At 45.1% G+C, this 13,311-nt stretch overlaps 1 protein-coding gene and 1 pseudogene across 4 annotated transcripts in view; one reads left to right on the forward strand and one right to left on the reverse strand.

Annotated features, from left to right (window-relative positions):
- ZNF831 (zinc finger protein 831) overlaps positions 1-13,311 on the forward strand; it is a 110,466-nt gene that overhangs the window by 15,018 nt on the left and 82,137 nt on the right. The gene's annotated exons all lie outside the window — the stretch shown is intronic.
- Positions 10,137-10,465, reverse strand: LOC112869707 (alpha-ketoglutarate dehydrogenase component 4 pseudogene; annotated as a pseudogene).

Genomic DNA, 13,311 nt, shown 5'->3' on the forward strand with positions numbered 1-13,311 from the left:
TGATGTCTTTATCTTCAAGCACGCAGTTGAGAAGAAATACTACATAAAACTGGGTCTGACCCGGTTCAGTAATTCTCTTGTGTGCCTAACAGCACTGTTGCTATTTGTCAAAATATTTACTGCAGTTCATAATGGCTGTCAGAAACCAGGTCCACAGTCCATGTTCGATTAAACAAAAAAGGCAGACTAAACCTATAAGGCAATTTGTGGCTTTGTAAGCAGTTTTTCCCCATTGCTAGATCTAATTAAAATGACGGTGTGAATGGTTTAGAAATACTAGCTATGTGAGCCCAAGAGTTTGAAAGACTGAGTGTACAGGACACTATAAATACTTAGGTATTTGATACAGATCCTATTTATAGTGAGTCTACCGATCACCCAAGGGTAGCATTTTTCAGTGAGATTTACAAGGGACCATGGACCCTGGTCCACGTATTTAGACACATACTTGGCTTCCCAGTGTCCAAAATAGCTGAGAGCTGGAGGGTCTGTCAGATAAGGCATGGGACCGTGCTCTGAGAGGTAACGTGCTTCTCTGTTCCCGTAGCAAATCTTTCTGTAAGAATGAAACCAGAGATGTTATCGGCCTATATGCAGCGAGGGGCAGGATGCAAGCTAGAAAAACGATAGTGTCGGCTGGCTGGGAAAAGCAGAATAAACGTCAGGGCCGGTTTAAAATAACGTGCCTAATTCTCCTGCCCCAGAGATACGAGCAGGCATTTAGGGTCGCGAGGCTGATGTTAATTAGAGCGGGTGTTTGGTTCTGCAGCGATCTTGGGGGCTGGGGGGGAGATTCTGAGAAGCCGAGGAGTGAAGGTGTGCTTCCCCCATTGTACTTCTGCTGGGAAGTCAGGGGAGGGGCACAGTCCCGGAGGGGGAGGTCCGTGTGACCAGGGTCACCCAGAAGAGCCTAAATGATCACTGCCTGGTGGCCACTCCAAGAGCCGACTAGGTACCAGGGAGGGACCCTTCTCCTGGTAGAGGTCATACACGTGGACGCAGAGAACCAGGCTTGCGGAAGGGGGATGGGAGGTCTGTTTGATTAAGGGTGGGGGGGGGGACCTAACAGGCAGAGCACCTGCTGTGCACACACACATCACATCTACCGTGTTGTCCGATTTTCTGAAAAAGCGGACACGAGCCCCACTTCCGAGATCAGGAACGCTCGGCTTGGAGAGCGTGGGTGGCTTATCAAAGTCACGGAGTTTGTGGGTCGCGGCCGCCTCAAAGGCACGCGCTGTGTCTGGACTCCAGGCATTCCGGCGCTCACGCCGCCCCTCTGGACGTGGTGCCACGGCCGCGGCCGAGCTGCCCTGGGACGGCCGCATTCGGGGATTTCCGCAGAGCCCGCTTGGGGCATCCGGAGGAAGCCTTGTCTCCGCTCTGGCTTGCAACCGAGGGAGGGGCTTTTGCAGACCTTCACTGCTCCAGCTGTAGTTTCGGGAGGACCACTTTGTGTTCAAAGCCACGGCGGAGCCTTTCCATCTCTGGTAGCGATGTACGATGTCCTTTGAATAGAAGGGCATGTAAAGAAAAGAGGTCGATACAAAGAAGCCCGCGTCAAGGAAGGTGCTGTGCGTTGAGTCCGTTTCTGCCAGGGGAGCCCTGTGGCGCTCCAAGCTGGGGACACGGTTTTAGGGAAACTACAGGTGCTGCGTTAAATACACTGACTCCTACACTGGAAAGGTGGTTCCTCTTTCAGTTCTCTTTTTATTTACTTACTTACTATTTCTTATTTTAATAAATTAGTCTTTGTTTTGAGGTCATTGTAGATTCTCATGCGGTTGTAAGAAATAATCCAGAAAGATCTCACATACCTTTACCCACTTTCCCCTGATGGCGACATCTTGTAAATCACTGGTACCCCTTGTGGTCATGCTCACTTTTCTCCTGCCTTCCTCCTCTTCACCCCCTGGAACCATCAGCCTGGACTCCAGTTGTATAATTTATCAATTCAAGTGTGTTACCTGAGGGTGTTGTAGGTAAGCCAGTCTGACAATAAATGATATTAAAAAAAAGGGGGGGATCACATGACTAGAGTCGCACGGTGTGTAGCCTTTAGGGATTGACTTTTTTCGCTCTGCGTAATTCTCTGCGGGGGTGTTCCAGTTGTTCTGTGTATCCATAGCTTGTCCCTTCTTACTGTTGAGTGGCCTACGATATGGATGCACCATAGTTGGTTTCAGGTCATCTGTTGAAGGGCATCTGGGCCGCTTCCCGTCGTTTTGCTCTTACAAAGAGAGCTGCTGTGAACACTCATGTACAGGCTTTTGTGTGGACGTAACTTTTCATTTCTCTGGGATAAATGCCCAGGAGGTGTGGACTGAATGGTAGTTGCATGTTTAAATTTGTTTTTGTTTTTGTTTTTTTTTGAAACTGCCAAACTCTTTTCCAGAATGGCTGTGCTACTCCTTGTTCACACGGCCACTGTATCCAATAACTTCCACATCCTCGCCGACGTCGGATGTTGTCAGTACTTTTTGTCATCCCGGTAGATGTGCAGTGATAGGTCACTGTGTCACTGTGGTTTTAATTTGCATTTCTCTGATGGCTAAAGCTAATAATGTTGGATGTTTTTTCATGAGCTTGTGGGTGTGTAGGTACTGTTTTCACTGTCTTATCAGGAGGGACTTTCACAGAGCAAATATTTTTCATTTCGATGAGACCTGTTGATCAGTTTCCCTCCTACGGCTTGCGCCCTTGGTGCCGGGTCTGAAAACTCTTTCCTCTGCCCTCAATCCTGAAGATTTTTCTCCCCTGTGTTTTCCTAGAGCCCGATGGTTTTACATTTTACATTCAGGTCTGTTTCCCATTTTGAGTTAATATTTGCTGAAGCAAGGTATGAGGTCCAGGCTGACCTGTATTTTTTGTGCCCTGTGGGTGTCAGTTGCCCCAGTGTCATTTGCTGAAAAGGTTACACACTCCTCACTAAATTGCCTTTGAACCTTTGTTCAAAATCAGTTGGGCATATACGTGTGGTTCTATTTCTGTTTTGTTTCTTTTTTTTTAAGAAAATTCTGTTCTGTTGATCTGTGTGTCTGTTCCTCAGCTAATACGACACAGTCTTGATTACTGTGCTGTGTAATAGGTTTTCCAAGTCAGGTAGACTGATTTGATTCTTTCTATTTTATTATCCTTTTCCAAATACTGAGTTATTCCAGTTCTTTTACCCTTCAATGTAAATTTTTGAATAATCTATGCCCACACGAAGTTTTACTGGGATTTTGATAGGAACTGAGTTCGGCCTACGTAGTAGTAGTCTGGAGAGAATGGACGTTCTTTACTAAGGTCAGTTTTCCGGTCCATGGACACAGTGTCTCTTTCTGTTTACGCTTTCTCACACTGAGTTCTTCATCAGTGTTTTACACTTTTCAGCATCTAGGGACTGTACGAGCTTCATTAGATTAATACCTAAGTCTTCCCTTTTTCTTTGAGTGTTTATAAATGGCATTGTGTTCTAAGCTTTGGTTTCCAGTTGTTCATTGCTAGTAATAAAACTGGAACTGACTTTTGAAATTTTTTTTTTTTTTTAACGTTTTATTTATTTTTGAGACAGAGAGAGACAGAGCATGAACAGGGGAGGGGCAGAGAGAGAGGGAGACACAGAATCGGAAGCAGGCTCCAGGCTCTGAGCCATCAGCCCAGAGCCCGACGCGGGGCTCGAACCCACGGACCGCGAGATCGTGACCTGAGCTGAAGTCGGCCGCTTAACCGACTGAGCCACCCAGGCGCCCCAAGGAACTGACTTTTGTATGTTGAACTTGTATCGTGTGACTTTGATGAACTTATTGATTCTAGGAATTTTTTTTGTAGATTTTTTTGGGGTTCCCTACATAGACAATCATGTCATCTGCAAAAAGGACAGTTTTATTCTTCTTTCCTACCCGTATGTCTTTCATTTCCTTTCTTGCTTTATCGCACTGTCTGGAACTTCCAGAACTATGTTGGATAAGAGCGCGAAGGGAGACGTCTTTCTCTTGTTCTTGATCTTCAGGAGGAAGTATTTCTTTTTTCTTTTTTTTTTTTTTTTTTTTTACCAGTAAGTGTAATATTGGCTGTAGATGTTTTGTAGATACTTTTCATCAAGTTGAGAAACTTGCCCCCTGTTTCTGTTTTCTGAGAGATTTTATCACAAGTAGGTTTTGACTTTTGTCAAAAGCTTTTCCTGCAGTACTTGATACGGTCGTGTGATTTTTCTCCTTTATGCCGTTAATGCGGTGGATCACCCTGATCCATCGCTGGGCAACCCTTGGCCATGATATATGATTCTTCTCACATCGTAAATCTGTTTGCTAATATTTTTCTCCATCTGCATTCCTGAGAGATTTTGCACCGTAGTTTTCTTTTTTGTACCATCTTTGGTCTTGGGGTCCGGATGATGGCCAGATTCGTGCAATTAATTAGGAAGCGTTCTCCCCTTTTCTGTTTTCTGGAAGAGGTTGTATAGAATTCGTGTTAATTCTTTTTTTAAACATTATGTAGAATTCTTCAGTGAAACCATCGGGGCCTGGAGACTTCTTTCCTTGGAGTTTTAAAATGACAAATTCAGGCTGCTTAATAGAGGGCTCTACAAATGAGCTGTTTCATAATTGGTGAATTGTGGTAGTTTGTGCTTTTTGAGGAATTTGTCCATTGTATCTAGGTTATCATGTTCATATGACTATCACATTTATTCACAGAATTCCCCTTTATCCATGTGATACCCACCGGGTCTGTAGTCCTATCCCTGCTAGTCTCCTGATACTGGTAATTCGTGCCTTCTCTTATTTTTCCTTTTTCAGTCTTTGTAGAGATTCTTTAAAAAAAAATTCTTTTTAAATGTTTCTTTTTGAGAGAGAGAAAGAGAGAGAGCGTGCGCGAGCTGGGGAGGGGCAGAGTGGAGGAGACACAGAATCTGAAGCAGCCTCCAGGCTCTGAGCTGTCAGCACAGAGCCCGACACGGGGCTCGAACTCACAAACTGTGCGGTCATGACCTGAGCCAGAGTTGGACGCTCAGCCGACTGAGCCCCCCAGGCGCCCCAGGCTTTGTAGAGATTCTAAAGATCAATTTTATTGATCTGCTGAAAGCATAAGCATTTCCATTCATTCCCTTTATTATTTTTCTCTTCCAACTTTATTTATTTCTTCAATTTTCCTTATCGTTTCCTTCCTTCTGCCTTCTTTGGGTTTGTTATGCTTTTCCTTCACTAGCTTTTTGAGGTAGGAGTTTAAATTATTGCTTTGTGGTGCTCTCTCTTTTCTAACATAAGCCTTTAGTGCTCAACATTTCCCCCTCAGCACTGTGTTAGCTGCATCCCACACATTCTGAGATGGCGTATTTTCACTGCCATTCATTCGGTGTTTGTTGTTGTTGGTGTTACCCTTGACACTTCCTCTTGGAACACGTGGGTTACTTTGTGGTATGCTGATTCGTTCCAAGCGCTCGGAGATTTTCCTGTTCTCTTTCTGTTGTTGACTTCCAATTTGACTTTATTCTGAGCAGAGAACACACGCTGTATGATTTCAGTTGTTTCAATTTGCTAAGGTTTGTGTTACGGCCTGGGAGAGGACCTCTCTAGGAGCAGCATTCTGGGTCCCATCAGGAAGTAGAAATCACACAGTGGGTTAAACAAGAGAAGGTTAAGATGAGTACTAATAACTGTAGAGATGGCTGTAAGATGTAAGGAAACTTTATGGGGTACTTTAGGGTTGAGAGGAAGGACGGACTTGGAAGAGGTTCCTGCCTCATTGGAGAGGCTATAGCTTGGCTCTCGAGCTGCGGAGAAGCTGGCTGGCTTAGCCAGACCGGAGCTCGCCTGGAGTTGCTGGGTGAACAGTGGACCGCATTCTAGAGCGTAGGTGGTAAGCGGGTGATGGACAACAGGAGACATGGGTGTACGTTGGGAATCTGGGCACCAGGGGGAATGGAGGCCTTTGGAGCTGATGGTCTGCATGGGTGGGAGGCAGAGTGGTTCTCTGTGGGCGCCCCAACCAGAGGTGCGCTGTGCACAGGATGCAGCAGGGGCTCAGCGGCCACGCGACTCTCTGGCCATCGGCAGGCTGGGAAGAAGCTTCGGTTTTCGTGGGCGGGGCCGTAGACAGCTTAGCACCGGCCCGAGGCTGCAAGATTGCAGAGGGAGTAGCATCTGGGGACTTTGGCAGGGGGCAGGCTCTAGCAGATGTCCTCACACCCACACCACTGACCTTCTCCTTGGCCCCCGCTGAAAATTGCAGGAAGCCTCTCCTTCCTGCAGTCACCCTTAACATTGTGCCTACTTTAAAAACTTAAAGGAATTGCATTGTTTATCGTACAGCATTTGTTGGAGGTGCATTGAGAGCTGAGATGCAATAAATTCATAACTGACATGGCCTATCCCCGTGGCCCCTCAGCTTCCATATGCGTATTGGGACTTCCTTGAAACTATGAAAAGGCGCTGTATTTTCTGCCTAATGAGATACATCTTTCCTCCTTACAAGTGAAGAAATTTTAACTCTTTTTCAGAATGAGAACAGCCAGTCATTTAATCCGTCATGGGCTATAGTAATTACTCCTCAAATTCAGTCAAGGGCTTCCTGTATATTCTCTAAGACTAAGTTGTAAACTTAACCTTCAATAACTCATGTATAAAATCTAAAAATACGAGGAAGGAGAAAGAAGTCGAGAGCGATTAGTATATGGAAACAAACTCAACCATACAGCACGCATAGAGATCACACGCAAAGCTAGTCCAGTCCTCATTTCTGCATTTGGCCGTGAGATTGTAGTCCCTGTCTGTGGCTTTCTCGAGCTGTCCGGTCGTGAGTTTCCTTGCTCTCAGGGCAGGGCCTCAGCTAGCTCTGGGTCCTTTACCTTTGGTGTATCTAGTAGTCCCTAAAAAGTTCCAGTATTTACTTTTTCCTCAAACTACAGCCACTCGAGTGTGTGGTGTGTGGCCAAGGGTCCCTCTGGGGAAGGCTAGGAGGGAAATCGACAGGGTGTCTGGGTGGCCATAGGACCCGACGCCCGTGTCATTCAGGGGCCTCTGGTCTGTGAACTACTGAATTGGGTCTGAAAACTGGATGAAGGGCTCTGATTCTCCATTTGGTGACTCAAGTCCGGTTGTTTGCACCACACTTAGCGTGTTTCTCGCTGCGTGGGTCAGGCAGTGTCCTAGCAGGCTGACGACCTTTTCCACTCCCAGGGAGTCAGTCTCAGTCAGCTCCGGCTAAAGGTCTCTGCGACCCAGAGCATTCTGGCTACTGGTAGGTCCCTACCGCCATGTGGTTGACATGCCCACTTTGCCTTTGATACTTAAGTGCTGCCACTTAGCCTCTGCTATGCCAGGATTCAAACATCACAGTGAAATCAGGGAGCCCATCTCAAGGGTGGCATCCTGCCCAGTCATACTTGGCCTGAGAAAAGAGCAGCCACAGAGGTTTTCAGGGGTGCAAGTGGCCCCTCACTAAGGTGTTTCTCAATGACCTTAGGCTCTATTCCCACCTGTATGTTCCCCATGTTTCTGCCAGGGTGTATTAGCAAAGGCCTCCAGCTCTTTTGGTGGATAAGCTGTTTCTTCCTGGGTCATAGTGTATACCCGTCGCCCGGGTCGTGCAGAGACTTGATTCTAGTTAGGGGTCTACTGCCAACAGGGTGGTTGGGTGGGTTTGGAGAAGAAGGAGGAACCCCTTTCAAGGTATCTGTCCCAAATGAGGGTATCACAGTGTTTTTAAGCTGTCAGAGACGGGTCTTCTTGGACACTGGAGGGGAATCTGTTGCTGCTGGTAAGAAACGTTCAGAATGACCTGCGTGTCAACATTGGCAGCTTCGTGATGCCCTTCTTCTATGTTTCAGGATCTCATTCTCCCCCCACCCCCATTAATGTCCTAATTTTCACAGGAGAAACCTGGCAAGACTGTGAATTCAACTGCCATTTTAACTCAGCAACTCACACCGTGACATTTTGTGTTTGATTTTCAGCAATGTCAGTCCTGTGGCTACAAGAAATGAGAGATTCGTTCAGGGCTGTCATGGACGCTGTCTGATTCTCAGACCGTGACTCGAGGTGGGAGTTAACAGACCTGAGTTTGTCACTTTCTTTCTGTAAGCACTCAAGGGCACTCAGAAAAACTCATCCCGCACCACAGCCCGTGTAGTCACCATTACTGCCACGCGGCAAGAGCGGAAGCAACTTGGGCTCCCGAGGCACGTGCTCCAGTGGTACTTCGTCACAACCAACCACAGAGGACAGCTTGATTGATTGCGATGCTGTTGTATGTCATGGGTTACAAGCAGCACATTCCTCATTGGCAGGGAGCTCAGCATTACACTCAAGTCCAGGAACATGACCGGACCCATCCCTAGATCCCACCTTTAGGGATCTCTTTTCCGGGACCACTCCTAGAATTCTGTAGTAGTCTGTATCTAATCGGGAAGTAGAAAACCTAGTAGGTCACACTGTGGAAGTTTAACATCAGAATGATTCACTGTAGTGAAAGGGCAGCTATAAGATATAAGGGAACTCTCTGCAGTACCCTAGGGTTGAGAGAGAATAGTACCCAAGAGAAGGCATACGTGGAAGGGCTTGGGACCTCACTGGAGAAGCTGTGGTTTTACCACCGAACAGCAGAGAAGTTGGTTGGTTTAGCCAGACTGGAGCTTGTCCAGAGTAGATAATACCTTGGAGGGCAGGCAGGAAGCAGGAGATGTGGGGGTGCGCTGGGAGCTTGGACACCATCGGAGCCAGAGGTCTTCAGAGCTCCTGGGCTGTGTGGTGGGAAGTAGGGCTTGCTGAGGGAGCAGGAACTTTGAACCCCCCGGCTCAGATGGGCTGTACTGTTACTGCCAGGGCCCTAGTTCCCGTCAAGAAGGCTGCAGACACATCATTTCCAATCTGAGGCTGTACGGTTGCAGGGAGACCACAATTGTGGCCCATGGTTCAGGCAGACTCTGTTGGATATCCCCATATTGATTCTACGATTGCTCTCTGTATGACAGAGTAGACCTGTAATTCATCACAGTCCGTGGGTGTCACTATTTCGCCATTTGGAACAAAGTGTAGAAGCTTTACCTTCCTCCCTTCCCCCACTTACGGTCATCTAGATTCTACGTACATCTAGAACCGTATCAGACAGTTTTATTTTTGTCTTAACCATCCACCATCATTTAAAAAGTTCTGAAGGAACTACTGTATTTGTCTATATTTTTACTCTTTCTGTTCATGTTTTTCCTTCTCGATGCTCCAGGTTTTCCTTCTTTCATTATTTCCTTTCTGTTTAGAGAATGTCCTTTAACTCTTCCTTTAGGGTGGGTCTGAGGTGACATTATCTTTGTTTTCTTTTATTTGAAGATGTCTAGATTGTCCCTTCATTGAAGAAGGGTTTTTTTTTTTTTTTTTTCTGGATATAGAATTTGGGTTGACATTCTTTCATTTTAGCCCTTTTGGAATGTACCATTTCCTTTTGTCCTCCCAAGTTTCTGATGAGAACTTTGCTGTCATTAGAGTGGTTTTTCCCCTAGGGTGTGACTTTTTTCTCATTGCTTTCAAGATCCTTTTTTCTTTTGTCTTTAGAATTCAGAAGTTTGACTTTGATGTATTTTGGTTAGGATTTCTTTGGTTTTGTCCTATTTGGGATTCACTAGTTTCCCAAATCTGTAGGTTTTTAGGTCTTTTGCCAAATTGAAGTTTGTAGCCATTATTTAAGTGCTGTGTGAGCCCACTCCCCTACCAGGACTCTCATGACATGAATGTTGTATGTTTCATTAGTCCCCCAGATTCCTGAGGCTCTGTTCATTTTTTCAGCCTTTTTTTTTCATCTGTAGTAGACTGGAAATCTGTATTATTTTATCTTCAAATTCATTCATTCTTTTTGTGTCTCTTCCATTCTGCTGTTGAGCCCATACACAGAGGTTTTTTTTTTTTATTATTTTATTTTATTTTATTTATTTTACATTTAAAAAATGTGTACTTCAATAAGTACATTAACAATCAGGTAAGCTTGTGGAAAAACTGACCAACATACATATATTAGGAGATACAAGTGTCCACCTAAATTTTCTATTTCATTTTTTTTTATAGAACATTTCTTCAAGTTGTTTAACGTATAATTTCTCATGTGCCATTTTAGAAGTCCTTCATCGTAAAGACTATTCTTTTGAATGATGACAAATAGCAGCCACACTGTCAGTGATTATTCTGGACCTCTGCGTTGGGTAAATTCAATTTCTTCTTGAGACACAAGCTTCCTTCTGTATTTCTGAGGTAACGTTTTTATTATTTCTGCGGTGTCTGGTGGACCCTGATGCATCAGCAAATCTGGTGATTTCCTTCCCTTCAAATGCTCTGATGAAAGTGAAGAAGAGCGAGGTGGTAGTCCTGCTGATCCCCAAACTTCTGATACATTGGGTTTAGGATTGTCTCTTCTGTCAGGAGACACTCCTTATTCATGGAGTATGTGGCTTGACTGACTGAACCACCCTGCTGGCAGACGCCATCTTTCTTGCCATCATGACCCTGAGATGGGGCTGCTTCCGGGGTGCTTGCTAGCCGCAGAGGTCTTTTATTTTTTATTTTAAATTCAAGTTAGTTAACATACAGTGTGGTCTTGGCTTCAGGAGTAGAACCCAGTGATTCGTCTCTTACATATGACACCCAGTGCTCATCCCCGAAAGTGCCCTCCTTAATGCCCATCACCCAGTTAACCCATCCCCCCACCCACCTTCCCTCCAGCAACCTTCAGTTTATTCTCTGTATTTGAGAGTCTCTATGGGTTTCCACCCTCTCTGTTTTTGTCTTATTTTTCCTTTCCCTCCCCTATGTTCATCTGTTGTATTTCTCAAATCCCACCTATGCGTGAAATCCTATATCTGACTTATTTTGCTTAGCATAATACCTTCTAGTTCCATCTGTGCTGTCACAGATGCGAGATTTCATTCTTTTTCATCTCCAAGTAGTATTCCATTGTGTGTGTATGTGTGTGTGACATCACATCTTCTTTATCCATTCATTAGTTGATGGACATTTGGGCTCTTTCCATAATTAGACTATTATTGATGATGCTGCTATAAACATTGGTGTGCATGTGCCCCTTTGAATCAGCATTTTTGTATCCTTTGGATGAATATCTAGTAGTGCAATTGCTGGATATAAGATCGTTCTATTTATAATTTTTTGAGGAACCTTCATACTATTTTCCAGAGTGGCTGCACCAGTTTGCATTCCCACCAACAGTGCAAAAGGGTTCTCCTTTCTCTGCATCCTCACCAACATCTGTTGTTCCTGAGTTGTTAACTTCAGCCATTCTGGCAGGTGTGAGGTGGTATCTCATTGTAGTTTTGATTTGTATTTCTCTGATGATGAATGATATTGAGCCTCTTTTCACGTGCCTATCGGCCATCTGGATGTCTTCTTTGGAAAACTGTCTATTCATGTCTTCTGCCGATTTCTGCACTGGATTATTTATTTTTGGGTGTTCGGTTTGGTAAGTTATTTATAAATTTTTGATGCTAACCCTTTATCCAGTATGCCATTTGCAAATATCTTCTCCCATTCCGCTGGTTGCCTTTTAGTTTTATTGATTGTTTCCTTTGCTGGGCAGAAGCTTTTTACCTTGACGGGACCCCAATAGGTCATTTTCACTTTTATTTCCCTTGCCTCTGGAGACACGTCAGGTAAGAAGTTGCTGTGGCCAAGGTCAAAGAGGTTGGTGCTTGTTTTCTCCTGTAGGATTTTGATGGTTTTCTGTCTCACATTTAGGTCTTTCATGCATTTTGAATTTATTTTTGTGTAGGTTGTAAGAAAGTGGTCTAGTTTCATTCTTCTGCATGTTGCTGTCCAATTCTCCCAGCACCATTTGTTGAAGAGACTGTCTTTTTTCCATAGGATACCCTTTCCTGCTTTGTCAAAGATTAGTTGGCCATACATTTGTGGGTCCATTTCTGGGTTCTTTATTCTCTTCCATTGATCTATGTGTCTGTTTTTGAGTCTGTGCCATACTGTCTGGATGATGACAGCTTTGTAATACAGTTTAAAGTCTGGAATTGTGATGCCTCCAGCTTGGGTTTTCCTTTTCAACATTACTTTGGCTATTCCGGGTCTTTTTTGGTTCCATACGAATTTTAGGATTGCTTGTTCTAGCTCTGTGGAGAATGCTGGTGTTGTTATTATTATTATTTTTTTAAGTTTAATTTTATTTTGAAAGAAAGAGCACAAGTGGGAGGAGGCAGAGAGAGAGAGAGAGAGAGAGAGAGAGAGAGAGAGAGAGAGAGTTCTGCACTGTCAGTGTAGAGCCCGATGTGGGCCTTGAATCCATGAACCCATGAACTATGAGATTATGCCCTGAGCCAAAGTGGGATGCTTAACAGACTGAGCCACCCAGGTGTCCCTGGTGTTATTTTGATAGGGATTGCATTGAATGTGTAGATTTATTTGGATAGTATTGACACTTTAATGCCATCCACAGCATTTAAAAAATTTTTGTTATAGCATTTTTCAGTTCTAAAATTTTCGTTTGGTTGTTTTTTTCCTGAAACTTTCTACTTTCTAAAATTTGTTTCAAGCATATTCATAAGTGTTCATTGAGACATTTTGATGACGGCTGCTCTAAAATCTTTGTCAGATAATTCCAACGTTTCTTGCATCTTGGTGTTGACATCTGTGGACTTTTTCTTGATATGACAAATGGGTTTTGATTGAAACTTGGACATCTTGGGTGCTGTGTTATGAGAGCCTGGATTGATCAAGCCTCCTGTTTGACCTTGCTCAGCAGGGGAAGTGGGTGGGTAGAGGCTTGACCCCCCAGGGGGGAGCTTCTCATTGCTCCTTGGGGAGGGGGTGGCTCCCCACCAGGCCACCCTGGGTAACTCCCCGGGAGAGAGTGATGCCTGGGGGAGCTACGATGCCCGTTCCTGCTCCCCACGTGCCTTCCACTGCTCCCGGGGGCAAGGGTGGCCTTGTTGCTGTCAGGCAGCAGCGAATGTCCCGACTGTCCCCCCCAGGCCTCCTCAGACACCGCCTGGCAAGGAGGGGAAGTAACTAAAGTAGGTCACCTCCACATACTGGAGTACTACTCAGCAGTAACGAGGGTGAACTAACGAAACGTGCAGCACCACGAACAGATCTCAGGGGTGTCATGGAAGGTTAGAAAAGTTACACGGTCTATAAGTCCATTTATGTGACATCTGGACAGAACTGGGTCTGTGGTTGCCAGACTGGGGGAGGTGAAGGGGCTGATCAGAAGAGGTGTGGGGTACCTGGGAGGTGGAGGTTTTCTGTACCCCAGTTTGGTTGGTGGCTATGCAGCTGTGTCTGCTTATCCAGATTCACAGAGCCATATGCTAGAAAGGTGAACCATACC

Source organism: Puma concolor, chromosome A3, assembly GCF_028749965.1.
Source record: "Puma concolor isolate L17-30 chromosome A3, mPumCon1.1.hap2, whole genome shotgun sequence".
Taxonomy (NCBI): Eukaryota; Metazoa; Chordata; class Mammalia; order Carnivora; family Felidae; genus Puma; species Puma concolor.